The following is a 15,825-nucleotide window of genomic DNA, read 5'->3' as shown; positions in this document are numbered from 1 at the left end:
TACTGCAACAAGAACTGAAGCTACTGCAACAAGAACTGCTACTGCAACAAGAACTGAAGCTGCCGCAACAAGAACTGCTACTGTAACAAGAACTGAAGCTGCTGCAACAAGAACTGAAGCTACTGCAACAAAGGATTTGGAAGTTAAACCAAGTGGCAGCAAGAAGAGTTGCTACTAGGTCACAGAAAGTGGGAAGCCCAACAAAAATAGAAGCTACAACAAAGGATTTGGAAGTTAAACTAGTGGCAGCAGGAAGAGTTGCTACTAGGTCACAGAAAGTGGGAAGCCCAACAAAAATAGAAGCTGCAACAAAGGATTTGGAAGTTAAACCAGTGGCAGCAGGAAGAGTTGCTACTAGGTCATCATGTGCACCAGTGGCAAGTCAGACTAGGTCTAAGACCAATAATAATGGGGGTAGTCAGAAATGATTGGAAGGATTTCGGTCTTATGTAATTTTGTTTTGGTTTTTTCTGTCAGACGCTATTATTTTTTTGTTCATGTTCATGTCAGAAATCCTATGTCTTGTAATCCAAATGCTATTGTTTCTTGCAGTTAAGACTTAAATTCAATTGTTTCTTGTACTTAAATTGTTTGTTATTGCACTTGTGTATGTTATGTCCTAATGTAGGTAACATTGCAGTCCAAATGCAAAAGAATTCAGGTGCACTCTAAATGCACAAAAAATTCAGTTGAAATCAACGTGCACTCTAAATGCAACTATAATGCACAAAATCAGAAAACCCAAATTCAGACAAAAATCCAACCAAGCAAAATACACAACAAGAAATTTAATTAACATTACCAAATTCACATTACACATTCTTCAGTAGCTTACAAGAAATTTAATTAACATTCCAAATTCACATTGCACATTCTTCAGTAGCTTACAAGAAATTTTGAAACACAATAAGTAACAAATACACAACAATAACAGTCAAGAAGAAGCTCTTCTTCGCATCAGTCTTCTGATGGTTCTTCTTCAACTCCTTAAACTTCTTCTTCAACTCACCCAATTCCATTTTCAGTTCCAAGTTCTCATCTTTCAACAATTTATTCACCCTTCGCAACTCATGTTCTTCAATTTCGTCAGCCCAAATAAAATAACCACAATGATTGGGACCAGGAAAATAGGGACAACCAATATATTTTCTCCCTAGATTTTTGACACTCCTAGAAACTTTCATGATCGCAGGATGTCCACAAAAACAAGTGTATGACGTTACTGAATATGAAGAATTTGGAGAAGAATTTGGAGAAGAAGTTGAAGCACACTTTGAAGAAGACATTTGATTTTGAACCCTAATTTGAGAAATGAGAAAGAGTGGGAAATGCACAAATGTAGGGGATTAAATTGTTTCGAATTGGAGAAGGTTTTGTGTTTTAGAGGTCACGTGTTTTAGAGGGTGCGAAGCTGAGGTGGTTAAAAATTCCGAGTTGGTCAAAAATGCTGAGGTGGTAGAAATGCTGAGGTGGTATGCCTAGTGGAAAATACAAATAAAACGAAAATGAAAAAACAATGACACATCATCACTTAACTGACGGAACCTAACAGATTGCTATTTTTGTGAAATCGGGCATAGTACATTGTATCGTTTGTGAAAAAAAATTCTATGTTGATACAAGTGTTAATAGGACCTAAGTACGTTGCATATTTCTGTATTTAAACCTTTAATGAAATAAGAAAGATGAGATAAAGATGAGTGAATTGGTGAAAAATAAGTGAGGTAGTGAAACAATATATATAGGCCACAAAGCCAACGGATCTAAATATGTCCGTTCAGGCCCAACGGTACAAAATCGACCCATTTGAATTTTTTATTAAAAAAAAGAAAAAAATGTTGGACGACAAAATTTGTCCCGTCCCACTCTTGGACGGGACAACTTGTCCCTCGAATTTAGAAATGCGTTGATGATGCTCTATACATGGAATATAGTAAGCACGTTAATATTGTAAATTGGTGATCCATTTAATGAAATAAGAAATATGAGAGAAAGATGAGTGAATTGGTGAAAAATAAGTGAGGTAGTGAAACAATATATATAGGCCACAAGGCTAACGGATATAAATATATCCGTTCAGGTCCAACGGTACAAAAGCCCAACGGTACAAAATTGACCCATTTGAATTTTTTATTAAAAAAAGGTAAAAAATGTTGGATGGCAAAACTTGTCCTGTCCGTCCAACGGTACAAAATCGACCCATTTGAATTTTTTATTAAAAAAAAGAAAAAAATGTTGGATGGCAAAACTTGTCCTGTCCCACTCTTGGACGGGACAATTTGTCCCTCGAATTTATAAATGCGTTGATGATGAGATACATGGAATATAGTAAGCAAGTTAATCTTGTAAGCTGATGAAGATATGAAGTTGATACTATAAAGAGCTTAGAGCATCTCTAGGTGGTGGTAGCATACTCTTCAAATTTGAAGAATGCTACCACAAAATTTGATAGCAAATTTCGACCAACTCTAGGTGGTCGCAAATTCGTGGTCGCAAAATTTATTGGGGACCCACCTGCGCGACATTAGTATCGGCGCCGCACAAGACTGTGTCGTGCTGACGACAGACAGTAACCGGGCGCCCGATTACTAATGTCGCGTGCTGTGTTTTATTTAATGTCGCGCGACAGTCGGACTTTTGTCATTTTACAATTTTTTTTTCAACTCATTCACTCTAGTTAGTAGGAAAAAAAATGAGTTCCGGACAATTTAATCCGTCTATAATAACCAAACATGGATGGAGTGGTGGAGGTGAGGAAGAAGAAAACAGTGCATACATTTGGGATAATCCGGTGGTGATCTAGATGATGAACCAACCACTTCCGAGTTGGAAATCAAGGAGTCGAGGTCGACGATCCATTGCTGCTTCAATATCAGCAAGTCGATTTTGAATTTCTGCTGAGGCTATTGATTTCAGCCATCTTAGGCGGTGTCTAAGAGGTTTCATGAAAGGCATGTCTCAAGAGTTGTTCTTGAACAACGGTATGTATTTTAATTTCATAAATTAGTAGTAGTAGTAGTTAATTTTAGTAGTTCAATACAATAACGATATTTTTATTTGTATTTTTTAATTTTAGTTTCATTTTTGCATTACATCGGAGATGTGTTATGTATCGGGTTCGGTGCACTCCACGTGCGCTTAGGACGTGGTGGGATGATATTAAGAAAGTCGGTGCACTTGACCATGTTAGAGATGCAATTTTAGCGACTCCTTTTGCTCATCTAGTTGACATCCCTTACAATAAGACTGACATTCAGGGAGTTATTAATGGTTTAGTTGAGAGATGGTGGGATAGTACACATACTTTTCACTTCCCTCAGGGAGAGTTGGGCTTCACTCCATTAGATTTTTGCATGATATCTGGTTTGAGTATAGGATTAGGTAATCCGTTGAGATGTAGCACTGAATTCCAGAGTTGTGCCCAAATGATGACTTTCTTCCCTTGTCTGACCGAGGAGTCGTATGACAGTGCTGGTGTTAGGATTTCTGGTATCAAGGCTGCATACATTACACCGTTGACTACTGATTCAGGATTGCAGTTTTTGATAGATTATTTGTCACTTGATTCCGATGATGGTCAAACACATGTTGATGAGTATGTAAGAGCTTTCTGTATGTATTTGATGGGTGTCTTCTTTTTTCCTTCTGGTCATTCCACGATTAATTTGGGATATCTAGCTAACTTTGAGCACTTGCATGAGTTGGGCGGTATTGATTTTGGTGGAGCCATATACTGTCATTTGTTGCGTTGTTTAGATAGGGCGTCTCGACATACTGGTGTTGTCAGTAGTCCCCAGATGGGAGGGTTTGTCATTCTCTTAGAGGTATGGTTTTATGAATATTTTCGTGCTGCAAATCCTATCCTCACAGAGTATACCGATGAGAGGCCTAGGCTCAGGGCTTGGCACGGACCTTGTCGAGCGCGTCTGACCAGTGAGATAAGTCATAACATAACTTCTGTCCGAACCTAGATTGAGCTTAGCACACAGGCTTCTATTGTTTGGAGGCCTTGGAGGACATCTGTGAACATCGGCGCGAATGACTGTAGATATGCATTGTTCATTTCTCATAGGAGGATGGTATTCACTTGTGGGAGTGATATGGAGCGGTATTGGGATAGATGTTTACGCATACTCACACCATACTTTGGTATCCCTCCTGATCCGCCTACCCATGTATCAGAGGCTAAGGACATGACCTTAGAGCAAGTCATCGAGAGTAACGTGCATTGGACTTGGCTACAGGCTTCTGACCTAGTTACATTGCAGACTTATGAGCAAGCATACTACCGTTATCGGGTTCGTGGTGTTTATTGGTCATTTGCTCCCCTGTAGGTCGACATTGGCAACATTCATACGGTTAGCAATTTGGGTGTCGGCGTGAATTCAGATTGGCCACCGTCCAACCGACGTTCAAAGATGGACTCGCGGTAACACATTTGTTCCAAAGATCCCCTGATCCCCTACCGAGTGGCCTTGGGTTTTCAGTTTGAGTGATCCGAGTGGCCAGACGATTTACCAGCCCATTTCTTCTATTGATGCCACTTTCGGGCCGCATACGGTTAGAGCCTGACCTTGGACATCTATCTCTGGTAATTATTTTTATTGGTTTTGTTTTATTATTTTGGTTTATTATGAAAATGTCAAAAATTATTAATGAATAATTATTTCAGGATGACCTACGCATGAGATATGAGACAAGCATTCGTGTAAATGATGGCTTGCGCTCCTCGGTATTCGCCTACAGTGTTGAGAGAGAGAGACTTCTTTCCCAGGCTCATGTGGATTATGACGATTTGCAACGCCAGATTGATGAGTTACAGGCTCAGATAGATTGATCGCACAAGGGTGAGTTCATCCAAGATGGACAGACGGAGAGTTCCAAGACAAGGACAGTCGAGGAGGAGTTCACGGCAGAGGAGGCGTATGTAGGATAGTCTAGGAGGTTGTTGTATAACGATTATTATTATGTTGTGTGATTTAGAATTGTTCATTTGATCATTTTGATATGTTGTGTCATTATTATTATGTTGTGTGATATGTTGTGTGGTTATTATTATGTTGTGTGATTCATACGTGTTTACTTCATTTGATTTAGCAAATGAATTACAATTTTTATTAATAGAACGACAACTAATACATGATTGCAAACACATAAAATAAAAATAAATAAATAAAAGATAACTATTACATATCACCCTTATTACATACTACTAGAGTTACTCTAATTATATAATAAATAAATAAAAGATTACAACAATCAATGTCGGTCACCCCTAATGCTCCATAGAGATACTCGACAAGGTCGCTTTTAAGTCTATCATGCATAGTCTTTGATTGAACTCGTAGAGTCCCTTCAATGTAGTGTTCCCGAGTAGGTGGAATCTGTGGGTTGCCCTTCCGGATCGGGGAATGTACCTCCTCATTTCATAATTTTTATTCTTAGTCCGATTACCATATTTGCAATATGATACATGCTCTCATAACAAGTATCCATTGTCTCCACATGCCATAATTTGCAAGCTTTTGCCAAAATACTAAATTTAGCTTGCAAAACCCCAAAAGCTCTTTCAATATCTTTTCTTGCAAACTTCTTGCATCGTTTCGCGAACCACTTCGCCTTAAGAGCATTAGGGTTTGAAATTGTTTGTATAAATGCCGCGATAGTCAGGATAGATACCATCAGCTAAATAATAACCCATATTATAGTTATGCTGATTTACATCAAAAGAAATAGGTGGAGAAGTACCATTGATCACGTGCTCAAATATCGGCGAGTTGTCCAACACGTTGATGTCATTGTGTGATCCCCGCATCCCAAAGAAAGAATGCCATATCCACAAGTCTTCGGGTTGCAAACAGCCGAGAATAACAGATGGTTTTCCAGAACGACCACTGTAAGCACCTTGCCATCCAGTTGGACAATTATGCCATTCCCAATGCATACAATCAATGCTTCCCAACATACCCGGCCATCCACGTGTGGCGAATCGTGCAAGCAAAGCGTTCAGATCCGCAATATTTGTCCTTCGCAAGTAGACCGAACCGCATAATTTGATAATTGCATCACGTAAAATGCCTCAACCTGGTTTCCACTTTGCTCGAAATGTATAATTGATCGTCAAGTTGATCGGATTAATCGCCATAACCAAGAATACAAAAAGCCGCGACCACCTTGACTAGAGGATCTATACCGGGTTTTAAAGATTGTTAACTTTAGGCTGAAAAAACTTAAAATGAGTTTGAATATCGTTGAAGATGTGAACAAATAAAGATTTTTCATATAAAAGCGCCCTTTGAAATCCTCTTCGGAAAGACGGGACGATCGACGAAAGTAGTTGTTCTTCAAGATTTCCAAAGTCGAGCATATTTTCTATGTTTAATTTTTCGACCCTTCTTTGAACCACCATGTGGTGCCTTCGAGCATGTACTTGTGTTTGTGCAAGTACGACCAAAGTGTGTTTCATAAGAGGCATGGCATTAACAAATTCTTCATCAAGACTATCTACCGAAGTCTCACCGGAGGAGATGAAGAAGAAGCGACGATGAAGATGAAGATGAAGATGAAGACTTAAGCCGGAAATATCTCATATACTTCATGATCCATTTTTTCGCAATGTGTGTGTTGTTTGTTAAGGATTGATGTGAAATGGTTGAGTTGTTTGATACAAATGTTTGAGTTGAGTGTGTGTACAATGAAGAAGGAGATGAGTGTAGATATAGAAGGTAGAAATCGAGGCCGCTTTTTTTGCCCGTTTTTTTGCCGTTGAGCACGCGACATTAGGAGTGGCGCCAAGAGTAGTGGCGCTAGCGGCGATTGCTGGTAATGGCGCCTTGTTTGGTCAAAGTCAATAAAGAGTTCGCGACATTAGTAATGGGTTATTGTCAAAGTCCAAGATCCGCATCCAAATTGCCAAATTTCGCGAACAAGAATGTAACAAGCGGTGACGACATTACTAATGCGACCACCTAGAGTTGGAATTCCGGGAAATTCCGACGCATTTCTTCAAATTTGAAGAATGCGACCATGGATACGTCCACCTAGAGATGCTCTTAGTCATGGCTCAATCGAAGTTTCCAAATCTGATATGGATTTTATGGAAGAGCGTATTGAAGGGAGTGTTCGGGAAAAAAAAAACATAAAAATTTGGTGAGATCCAACTAAGAAGTGGGTAGCCTTAACCAGCCGGTGTGGTAACAGGTAAGCGCGAAGGCTGCTCCCGTCCCTGTCAGGGGAGATGCCAACCGTCTCTCCTTTATACAAACACATGCAGAAGATGCTTGTAGTGTTTTATATACCTCAATAAGTATGATTGCTTGTTCGATGTGGGACTAATAGGCTAACTAATAGAGACTGTTTTGGCATCCATGGGTATGTCCTAGTCCAAAACCATAATCATTATCAACATATCTTTGGGTTTTAGTTTATTTGATTTTGATTGTTCAGCCGAATTTCATCTTCTGTATGGGATGGGTATCAGATGTCTGCCGGTTCAAAAAATTGTTCATCTTTTCAACCACCATAGCATGCTGCGATTTTACATCTATCACCCATGTTTGCCAGTGATTGTTACATGAATTGCGTGGACATTCATATGGATGAGACTATGAGAGATTGAGAGTTTAGAATGAAGTGAACTTGGACATTGTTTTTATTCAGATGATATCTTTTATGTGAATGGCCGCATTAACAAAGGAATTTTAGCCCACGTTAGCTGGCATTACGAGATGAGAGCTAGACGGAGATATTTTCTGAAGGGATCTCACTGCCAATATCAACCTCAAACGGAGATAATGCAAAAAAAAATTCGCACAAAATCAGACCACTCTGAGGTTTTGATCTCATCAGTTTATGAATTGTTCAAGTTCACCATTAAATTAAAGGCCAAATTTTGCTCATAGTGAACTTCAGCAAATTTAGAATATCAACCTCAACTTCGACATGGTAAAAGAAAAATATAATGGTGGAAGTGTCGTCGGTGTTTTTTATTCAGGCAATGTGATTTAAGTAACATCCGCGGGGAGACAGCCCATAGACTCCAGGCAACGCATTCACGCCCCCTATCCAAACCAGCATTGTGCACTGCTCTACTATGGAGTCGAAGGAGACACAAAAATAGGAACTCATGTTAGTTTCGGTGTAGTCTAAAGCAGCAGCGCTGTGATCTAAATACAGACATGGCATAATGCTAATAGATGCAAGGAGAACAAAATTTGAAAAATGAACTGCTGAGATTTATCGCTTTGTACACAATCCTGCTATTCTAAATTAAAACGTACTGCTCCTATGCAGAACAAGGAAAAATTCTTGAGCTGATAATCAATAATGTGAATTGATTTCATCCTAGAGGAAAAGTATCAGATGCTATAGAAAAGTCCTCTGAAGGGTGAAGGTGAGAACTTCTTTCTGGTTAGCAGTTCTTGGTCGAACCCTTGCTTAGTCACTTAGATCTAGAGGAGCTAATATCTCGCTGCTTGCCCTCTTGCTCCTTGTACTGTGCAGTATGATCCATGAGTCTACAACTCATCTCTTCTGGCACTGCTCCTTCGTGTAGCAACTATGTTCCATCTGATGCCATCATACCAGCGTGTTGTCCCTCTTTTCCGCGCCCTACACAAGCTGATTCCCTTGAGGAATGGTTTGAGAAATGGCCGAAAATTAGAAGCAGGGGCCGTAGGGTCAAAAATTCAATTCTACATGCCACAGCTTGGGCTCTGTTAGTCATGGAGGATTTGCTAAATGCCCCTATAAAGGTTAAATTTTGTTAACCTTACTGACGTAGGCAATCTTTGGGGAGAAAGGGTTTGATGGATTGAATTGACCGAGTTTGTATGGAGGAACTGTCTACGTATCAAGTTCTCTCTGCTGGGGGGAGACTTGAATCAGGTCAGACGTAGTTCCTCCTCTTCTTTATATAGGCAAAGGTGACCACGCCTCCCTCCTCTCGTCAGGTCAAGTTCTGAACTTGATGACCTTTAATGAGCCATGAAGGCGTCCTGCGGTAGAGTGATGGCAAGCGCAGCTGAAGCTTCGGTCTTGATGATGCCAGCTGTAACATACGTTACTAGCCGTTGGGGTGCTGGCTAGAGTTAGCGTTCTGGATTCTTGACGTTCTGGATGTGGACATTCTGGGAGAAGAGCGTTCGGGGTGCTGATGAGGTCGCTTAACCCGTATGAACTGATCATCAGCGACCTGGACGTGTGGCTACATGTGATCGTCCTGATGTGCTTAATCATGACACATGCTTAATATTTACTGTAAGTGTATATTATTCCCTCACACAGCTCCCTCTTAGCAGGTCATTAAGTATTGGACATCGATCTGGTGAGAGAATTAAGTTGGCACGTGGAACGGATGATTTGAAAGGTCATAACTGAATCGCCTCGTTTTGTGAGATGTGGCATGTTAAGGTTTAATAAAATGATTGTGCTGCTTTGGAAAACAAATCGGTGGCTTGTGATATACGCCTGGAGAATTGAAGCGTTCCTCATTTGCACCCTTTGAGTTCGAAAGGCACAGGTTAGTTTCTGCCATTTTTTCTTTGCGTTTATCTTTTCTTTGATGCTTGTTTTTGTTGGGTTCGCTAGGCTTTAGCTGTCATTGTTTGTTGTTGGTGAGTTGTGTAAGAAAAAGAAGTATGTCTGATTCAGATGATACTTGATCTGAGGAGATTCGAGATGTTTCATTGAGTGAGGAGGTTGGTTCTGATTATGTGGTTGCGGTGGCGAGCAGTTCTGGTGATAGGTTTGCATCATCCTCTAGTGGTTTGTCTCCTACGGTAGTAGATAAGCGAGCTCTAAGAAGCTTTGGTGATTTGAGGCGTGCGTACGCTATTCGTGTGAGCAACCTGGAAATTCACGAACTGGGAGAGGGTGCTGACGTTTTTAGTAATGGGTTCGTTCCCCGGGATTATGGGGTAGTTATCTGTGAGGGGCAACTGAGAGCGAGGTTAAGGTTACCGTTGTCTAGGCTGATGTGTGAGTTTTTGAATTTCTATGAGAAAGTGTCATGCCAACTCGTTGGAAACACATGGCGTTTGCTTAGAGTTTTTGACCTTTTGAATGAAAGTGGTGAGTACCACATTGAGGTCGCTGATGTTGCTGAGCATTTTACTGTGAAGCGATCTAGAGCTAACAACTTTAGCTTACAGACTTTGACTGGGAAGTCAAGCGTTGTGGATGGGGTTAGTAACGAACCCTGGGAATTGAAAATAGGCCGTTGTTGATAGTTGGGAATTATTGTGCTTCTGGGTTTAGTGTTGTATATTGAGAAGTATGTGCTATAATGAACTAACCTTTGAACTATTTATATTGCAGAAGTCGCTACTACCAAAAGGAAAGAGCGTGGTGTGATCTAGAAGTTTGCTTGTCTTACACGTGCTGAGAAGCGGAAAAAGCTGTTTGAAGTAGCGAGCTACTTTGTGGAAAGAGGAGGACGAGGGATTAAAGCGAAGAGGAAGCAACAGAAGAAAAGGTCAAGAGGTCAGGACATAATCAGATCGTTGAGTGACTCAAGCATGGAGCGTGAAGACAGTGGTATTGTCAGTAGGGAGGCTAGGAACAGGAGCCAGGCTGGGCAGGTATGACCTGGCGGTGGTGCTAGTGGTAGTGGGTCGGTGAAGCGACCTGAAGTGGAAAGGTCTGGGGCCATCCCAAAGGGGAGAGGACAGGAGAACTCCCCCTTCGATCTAGAGGACATCTCTTTTACTCCTCGTGAACGGAAGAGTTCATTGAAGAGGAAGTCTGATGAGCTTGACATGAGAGCTGCGAAGGTCGCCAAAGCGGCTGAGCACGTTCTTGATAGCAGTTATGGGGCTGCTAGTGGTGAACGCAGCAGTGAGAAGACAGCTCGTGTCTCCAGATCGAGTTCAGCGTTCTAGGTCTTGGGGACATTGAAATTGGGTCGACCACCAGTGTAGGGGGCATTTTTGATGGTAAGGGGAAAGAGAAGGGTGCAGGGAAGGAGGTTGGGAAGGATTCTCCTAGTGTGGGTAAGGATGATTTGGAGCGCAACCTTGTCTATGTGAATGAGAGGACTGGGAGGAAGATGACTGTGAAGAGGTCGGATTGTAGCTATAAATCTGCACCTATAGCGTCCTGCTTATTGGAATGGATGACGCTAGACGGAGACAGGAATGACTTAGATCTAAGGACCTGACAGAGAACCTGAGAGCTATGGACCTAGCTCACTGTTTGGTAAGTGCCACATTTTTACAATTTGATTGCTTATGTTCGCATGTATACATTGTATTTGGGTGTGTGATACTTTGTAAATGGGTGCAGCTTATAGCAGGCTACAAAAAACTGAAGACGGCGGCCCAGATTGCTGAGATGGAGAAAGGCGAGCTCAAAAGGTTGAAAGACGAGCTGACAAACGTTCGGGATGTTCATCAGGCTGAGTAAAAGGAGCTGAACAATCTGAAAGATCAACTCGTTTATGTGACTTTGGAGAGAACGGTTACGGTTAACAAGTTGAGCGACCTGAAGAGAAAGTTGGCCACATGCAACAAATTTGCTATGAAGTGTAAGGCGGTCACACTACAGGTGAAGGAGGTGTACAATTCGATGTGCATCGACTTAGAAGAGCTGGAGCAGAAGCATAAGCAGCTCAAGGATGAGCATGCTTGTATGGTTGTAGGTGGGAAGGAGGTCTCCTCAACCATAGATACTGATGCCGCTCTTGCCATGGTGCTTGTTGTTGTTGCTTCTATTGTTGACCCTCCTGCTGGTGATGAGTTGGGAATGAACCCTGTAGTCCCTCCTGCTGCGATCTCATCCGATCCTGTCTCCTCTACCGAATTGGATCCTCTTCAAGTTAAAACTTTTGAACACATTATTTAGGAAATTTGTATGAGTAAGAGTCGTTTGATTGGCCTTGAGCCTAATACACTAAAGCTGGTTTCCTGGGCAGTTCGCCTTATTGTTTTTGTTGCGTGGCATGAGCTAGATACATTAAGAGTTGATAACCTAGGGCGACCTAGGCAATTCGCCTTTACTATATGCTTTAATTTTGGTACTTGGACGAACTAGTTTCCCAGAATGTTCTGGGTAGTTCGGTATGATTTTGATATTATGCTAATCGAGCTAGTTTTCTAGGATGTCCCGGCAGCTTAGTTAGTATATGAACTGGGTTCCTGAGTATGTTCAGGCAGTTCATAATTGACATTTATAAACTACATACGTATTTGCTTTCGTCTTTTTGCTTCTGTCTTGAATGTTATTGCCTTCTATTTTGATATTTGCACTTGATTTGAACTTAGAACTGTATATTTTGCAAAAGCAATAAGATTGTGGCTCTAGAGAGCCTTGGGCTTGAGTGATCGAGTTGTTATGTAGGTCTTAGAGCTGGTGTAAGTGTTTTACTCCAGTGATCGTTTTAGCCTGTGTAAGCGTGTTGTTTTTAGTGGACGTTCTACACGTAGTTAACTCTAGAAGTGTAGGTTTTCAACTAATGAGCAGTGTTTGAGCTATGTAGCCTGTGAGCTCGAATGAGCGTTTGACCGTAGAGAACGTTTTAGCTCTGGAAAATGTGTTAGTTTAAGTAAATGTTTTGCTCTGAAAGAGTGGTCTACACTGAGCTAACCCTAGAAGTGCAGGTCTTCAACTAGTGAGAAATGTTAAGGCTAAGTAACATGTGAGCTATGTAGCCCTGAGCTCGAGTGAGCATTTTATTATGTAGAACGTTTAAGCTTTGGAGAGCGTTTAAGTTCAAGTCATCGTGTGGCTCTTAGAGAGCGTTCTGCACTTAGTTGACCCTCGAAGTGTAAGTCTCCAACTAGTGAGAAATGTTATGGCTATGTAGCATGTGAGCTCGAGTGAGCGTTTTAGCATAGAGAACGTTTGAGCTCTAGAGAGCGTTTTAGTTCAAGTTAGCGTTTTGCTCTTAGAGAGCGAGTTATGCGTCTATTTAATAACATTGAGAGACTGCAGTGCATTGATGCAAAATAAAAACTATGTGTATAGTGTTAAGAGTAAGAACTCATGGAAATAGAATTTTTTATTGATAAAATTTCTTTAACAAGAAAGTATTCAAGGGACGTGGTAATGTCTGTCCGTCTTGGGTTTTGATCCAATATGCTCAATTGTCAACGACTCGTTCCACTATATAAGGACCTTCCCATGTTGGTACCAGTTTTGAGTCATCTTTAGTATTTTTCAAAACTAGGTCGCCAGGTTGGAAAGTTCGAGGGTTTACTTGCTTGTTGTATGTCTTCCTCAAAGTTTGGTGGTAGGATGTCACTCGAATGGCTGCTAGGTTGTGACGTTCTTCAAGTAAGTCGACCTCTCGAGCAAGAATGGAATCGTTCTAACCAGATTCGACGGTCTCAGATCGAGTCGTTGTAATTGTCAGCTCAGTAGGAATGACGGCCTCTGTACCGTAGCATAGTGACAACGATGACTCGCCTGTACTAGAGCGAGCTGTCGTTCTATTGGCCCATAAAATGTTTTCTAGCTGCATTGGCTACTGGTTTTTGTTATTTTCAATCTTCTTTTTCAAGTTTTCCAGAATTGCTATGTTGCTAGCTTCTGCTTGACCATTACTTTGAGCGCACTGGGGAGTGGAGAACGCGTGAACGATCTTCCACTTAGCCAAGAACTTTTTAACTGTTTTTCCCTTAAACTGGGAGCTATTGTCCATCACCAGTGTGTGGGGGAGGCCAAATCTAATAATGATGTTGGTCCAAATGAAGTTATTGACATGAGACTCTTTGACATGAGCTAAGGGGACTACTTCCACCCATTTGGTAAAGTAATCAGTTGCTGTTAGGGCGAACCGGAAACCTGTGCTTTTCTGTGGGATGAATGGACCCATGATGTCCAAGCCCCACATATGAAATGGCCAAGGGCTGGAAATGTTGATTAGTTCTCGAGCTGGCTAGATGATATTGTGGCCATATGTTTGGCATTTAATGCATTTTAGTACATACTTTTTGGCATCGATCTGCATTCTTGGCCAGAAGTATCCTTGTGAGATCGCTTTGTGAGCCAATGAGCGACCTCTGGCATGATTCCTGCATTCTCCCTCGTGGATCTCTGCGAAAATCATCTGGCCCTATTCTAGGCTTATACACCTCAGATGAGGCCCTCCGGCTGACTTTCTGAAAAGTTTTTCGTTTACTAGGCAGTAGCGACCTGACTGATATTGAGCTGCTTGGCCTTGGTGTGATCTGTTGGTATCTTGCCAAGCTAGATATACTCTATAATAGGTTGCATTCATGTTTGACTCATCTGAGTGTCAGAGAGTGGGCATAGATCGCTGATTTGTAGGACGTGCTCATTTTGGTAAGCAGGTCTATCAATTACTTTGAGATAAGCTTTGATAGTCTTTAAGCCAACAACAAATTGTGTTAGTTATGTTTCAGCCTCTTGCTTGAAGACAATAACTATCTAAACATGAAACCTTAGGAAGGAGTAGGGATATGTAATAGCACTACCAAGTCTTTTTCCATCTTAAATAGACCACACACATGAATACGAAATTCAGTAGTTGGGTTTGAGGTGATAATTTGTGTACTTATCATACGCTCGATGACATTGATATATACACCAAACCCCTTTTTCATTCATTTTTTCATCTGCTGCATTCCAGAACTTCAATATTTAGCTATGTTGTTCGCAAGTATCTCATGGAAAGGTGACGAAGATGGTCGAATTGGAAGTTCATGCCAAAGAAATCATCATGCCTTCCATATCCTACAGGATAGTGCTAGACATGATTTGTCGTTGGTGCCACAATTGCTGTGAGGTATTACCAAAAAAATCTTAATGCATGATGTTTAGGCGTGAATAATTTTTTAAGTATGTTTTGAGTTGACGTAAACTGTTCTTAGGTCAAGCAGAAAACATTTCCAAATTTAATACCAATTTTTCTAATCTAATGACACGTTGAGATACCCCATAGCACGTCGACAATCCTTTGGTAAAAAGTAGCATATAAGATTCTTTTTAATTAGGCAACCTTTTCTTACTTAGATTACTAATACATTGCACTTATTATTGGATTTCTTGGACTTATCGTAATATATTAATATTGTATATTGTTGAGTTATTATTAGATCGCTCTACTTTTATCTATTATTGTTGTTATTTTTTCTTGATAGGTTGATTTGTTGCTTTTAGGTAACATAAAGCAGGGAGTGTGGGACGGTGCTAGGCATATTACTCACCTTAAGCTGGTGTGAAGTTGTGTACGAGCTTAGGGTTATCTTGGTTTCCTTCACTGGGAATGCTCATTTCCTTAATAATAACATCACGATAGAAAAATATCTTAGTTTATGTTGTATCATTTCAAAAAACGTTGACAAACTAGGTGGGTATGTAAAAGATATTCTTTGTTTTCCATCACTTCGGCATGTATCAAAAAAAATATTGTGACATTTCATTTTGTTGCTTAGTCTCAATTTTTTTCAATACAAGTAAAGTGTGGTATACCGTAGACATCAACTATGGATCAAACGCTCATTATTGGAAATGTTCATGTCCCTAATAGTCGCCTGATTGTCTGAATTCTTTGCTAATTATTATTTTGATAATATGTTGTATATGTACTAATTTAAAGGAGTATATATATTTGAAGTTTTTTTACTGTATGACAATTAATCAGTTCATAACATTGCTAAAATGAATTTCCATTCTTTTTTTGTAATAAATTTCTTTCAATTGAAAAAGAGATTTAATTAAAACATGTGACCAAGATAAGACGTGAGCAAAAAATAAAATATAAAGTAAAAAATATCAAGGACAATTCGTGCCAAAAAAAATCTAAAAGAACTTGAAGCGAGCTATCTATTTGCTGTATTACTTTTCATTGATTCAAAATTGCTC

The 15,825-nt window shown here is 40.4% G+C and overlaps 1 non-coding gene across 1 annotated transcript; it reads right to left on the bottom strand.

Annotated features, from left to right (window-relative positions):
- Positions 1 to 7,138: 7,138 nt before the first annotated feature.
- On the bottom strand, positions 7,139 to 7,267 carry LOC147508708 (U6atac minor spliceosomal RNA). Its single transcript, XR_015219700.1, has one exon. It is a non-coding gene; the product is annotated as a U6atac minor spliceosomal RNA (small nuclear RNA).
- Positions 7,268 to 15,825: the final 8,558 nt, after the last annotated feature.

The sequence above is a fragment of the Coptis chinensis genome, chromosome 3 (genome assembly GCF_015680905.1).
Source record: "Coptis chinensis isolate HL-2020 chromosome 3, ASM1568090v1, whole genome shotgun sequence".
Classification (NCBI taxonomy): domain Eukaryota; kingdom Viridiplantae; phylum Streptophyta; class Magnoliopsida; order Ranunculales; family Ranunculaceae; genus Coptis; species Coptis chinensis.
The sequence above is the reverse complement of the archived record's forward strand: the minus strand, read 5'-3'. Positions and strand labels throughout refer to the sequence as shown.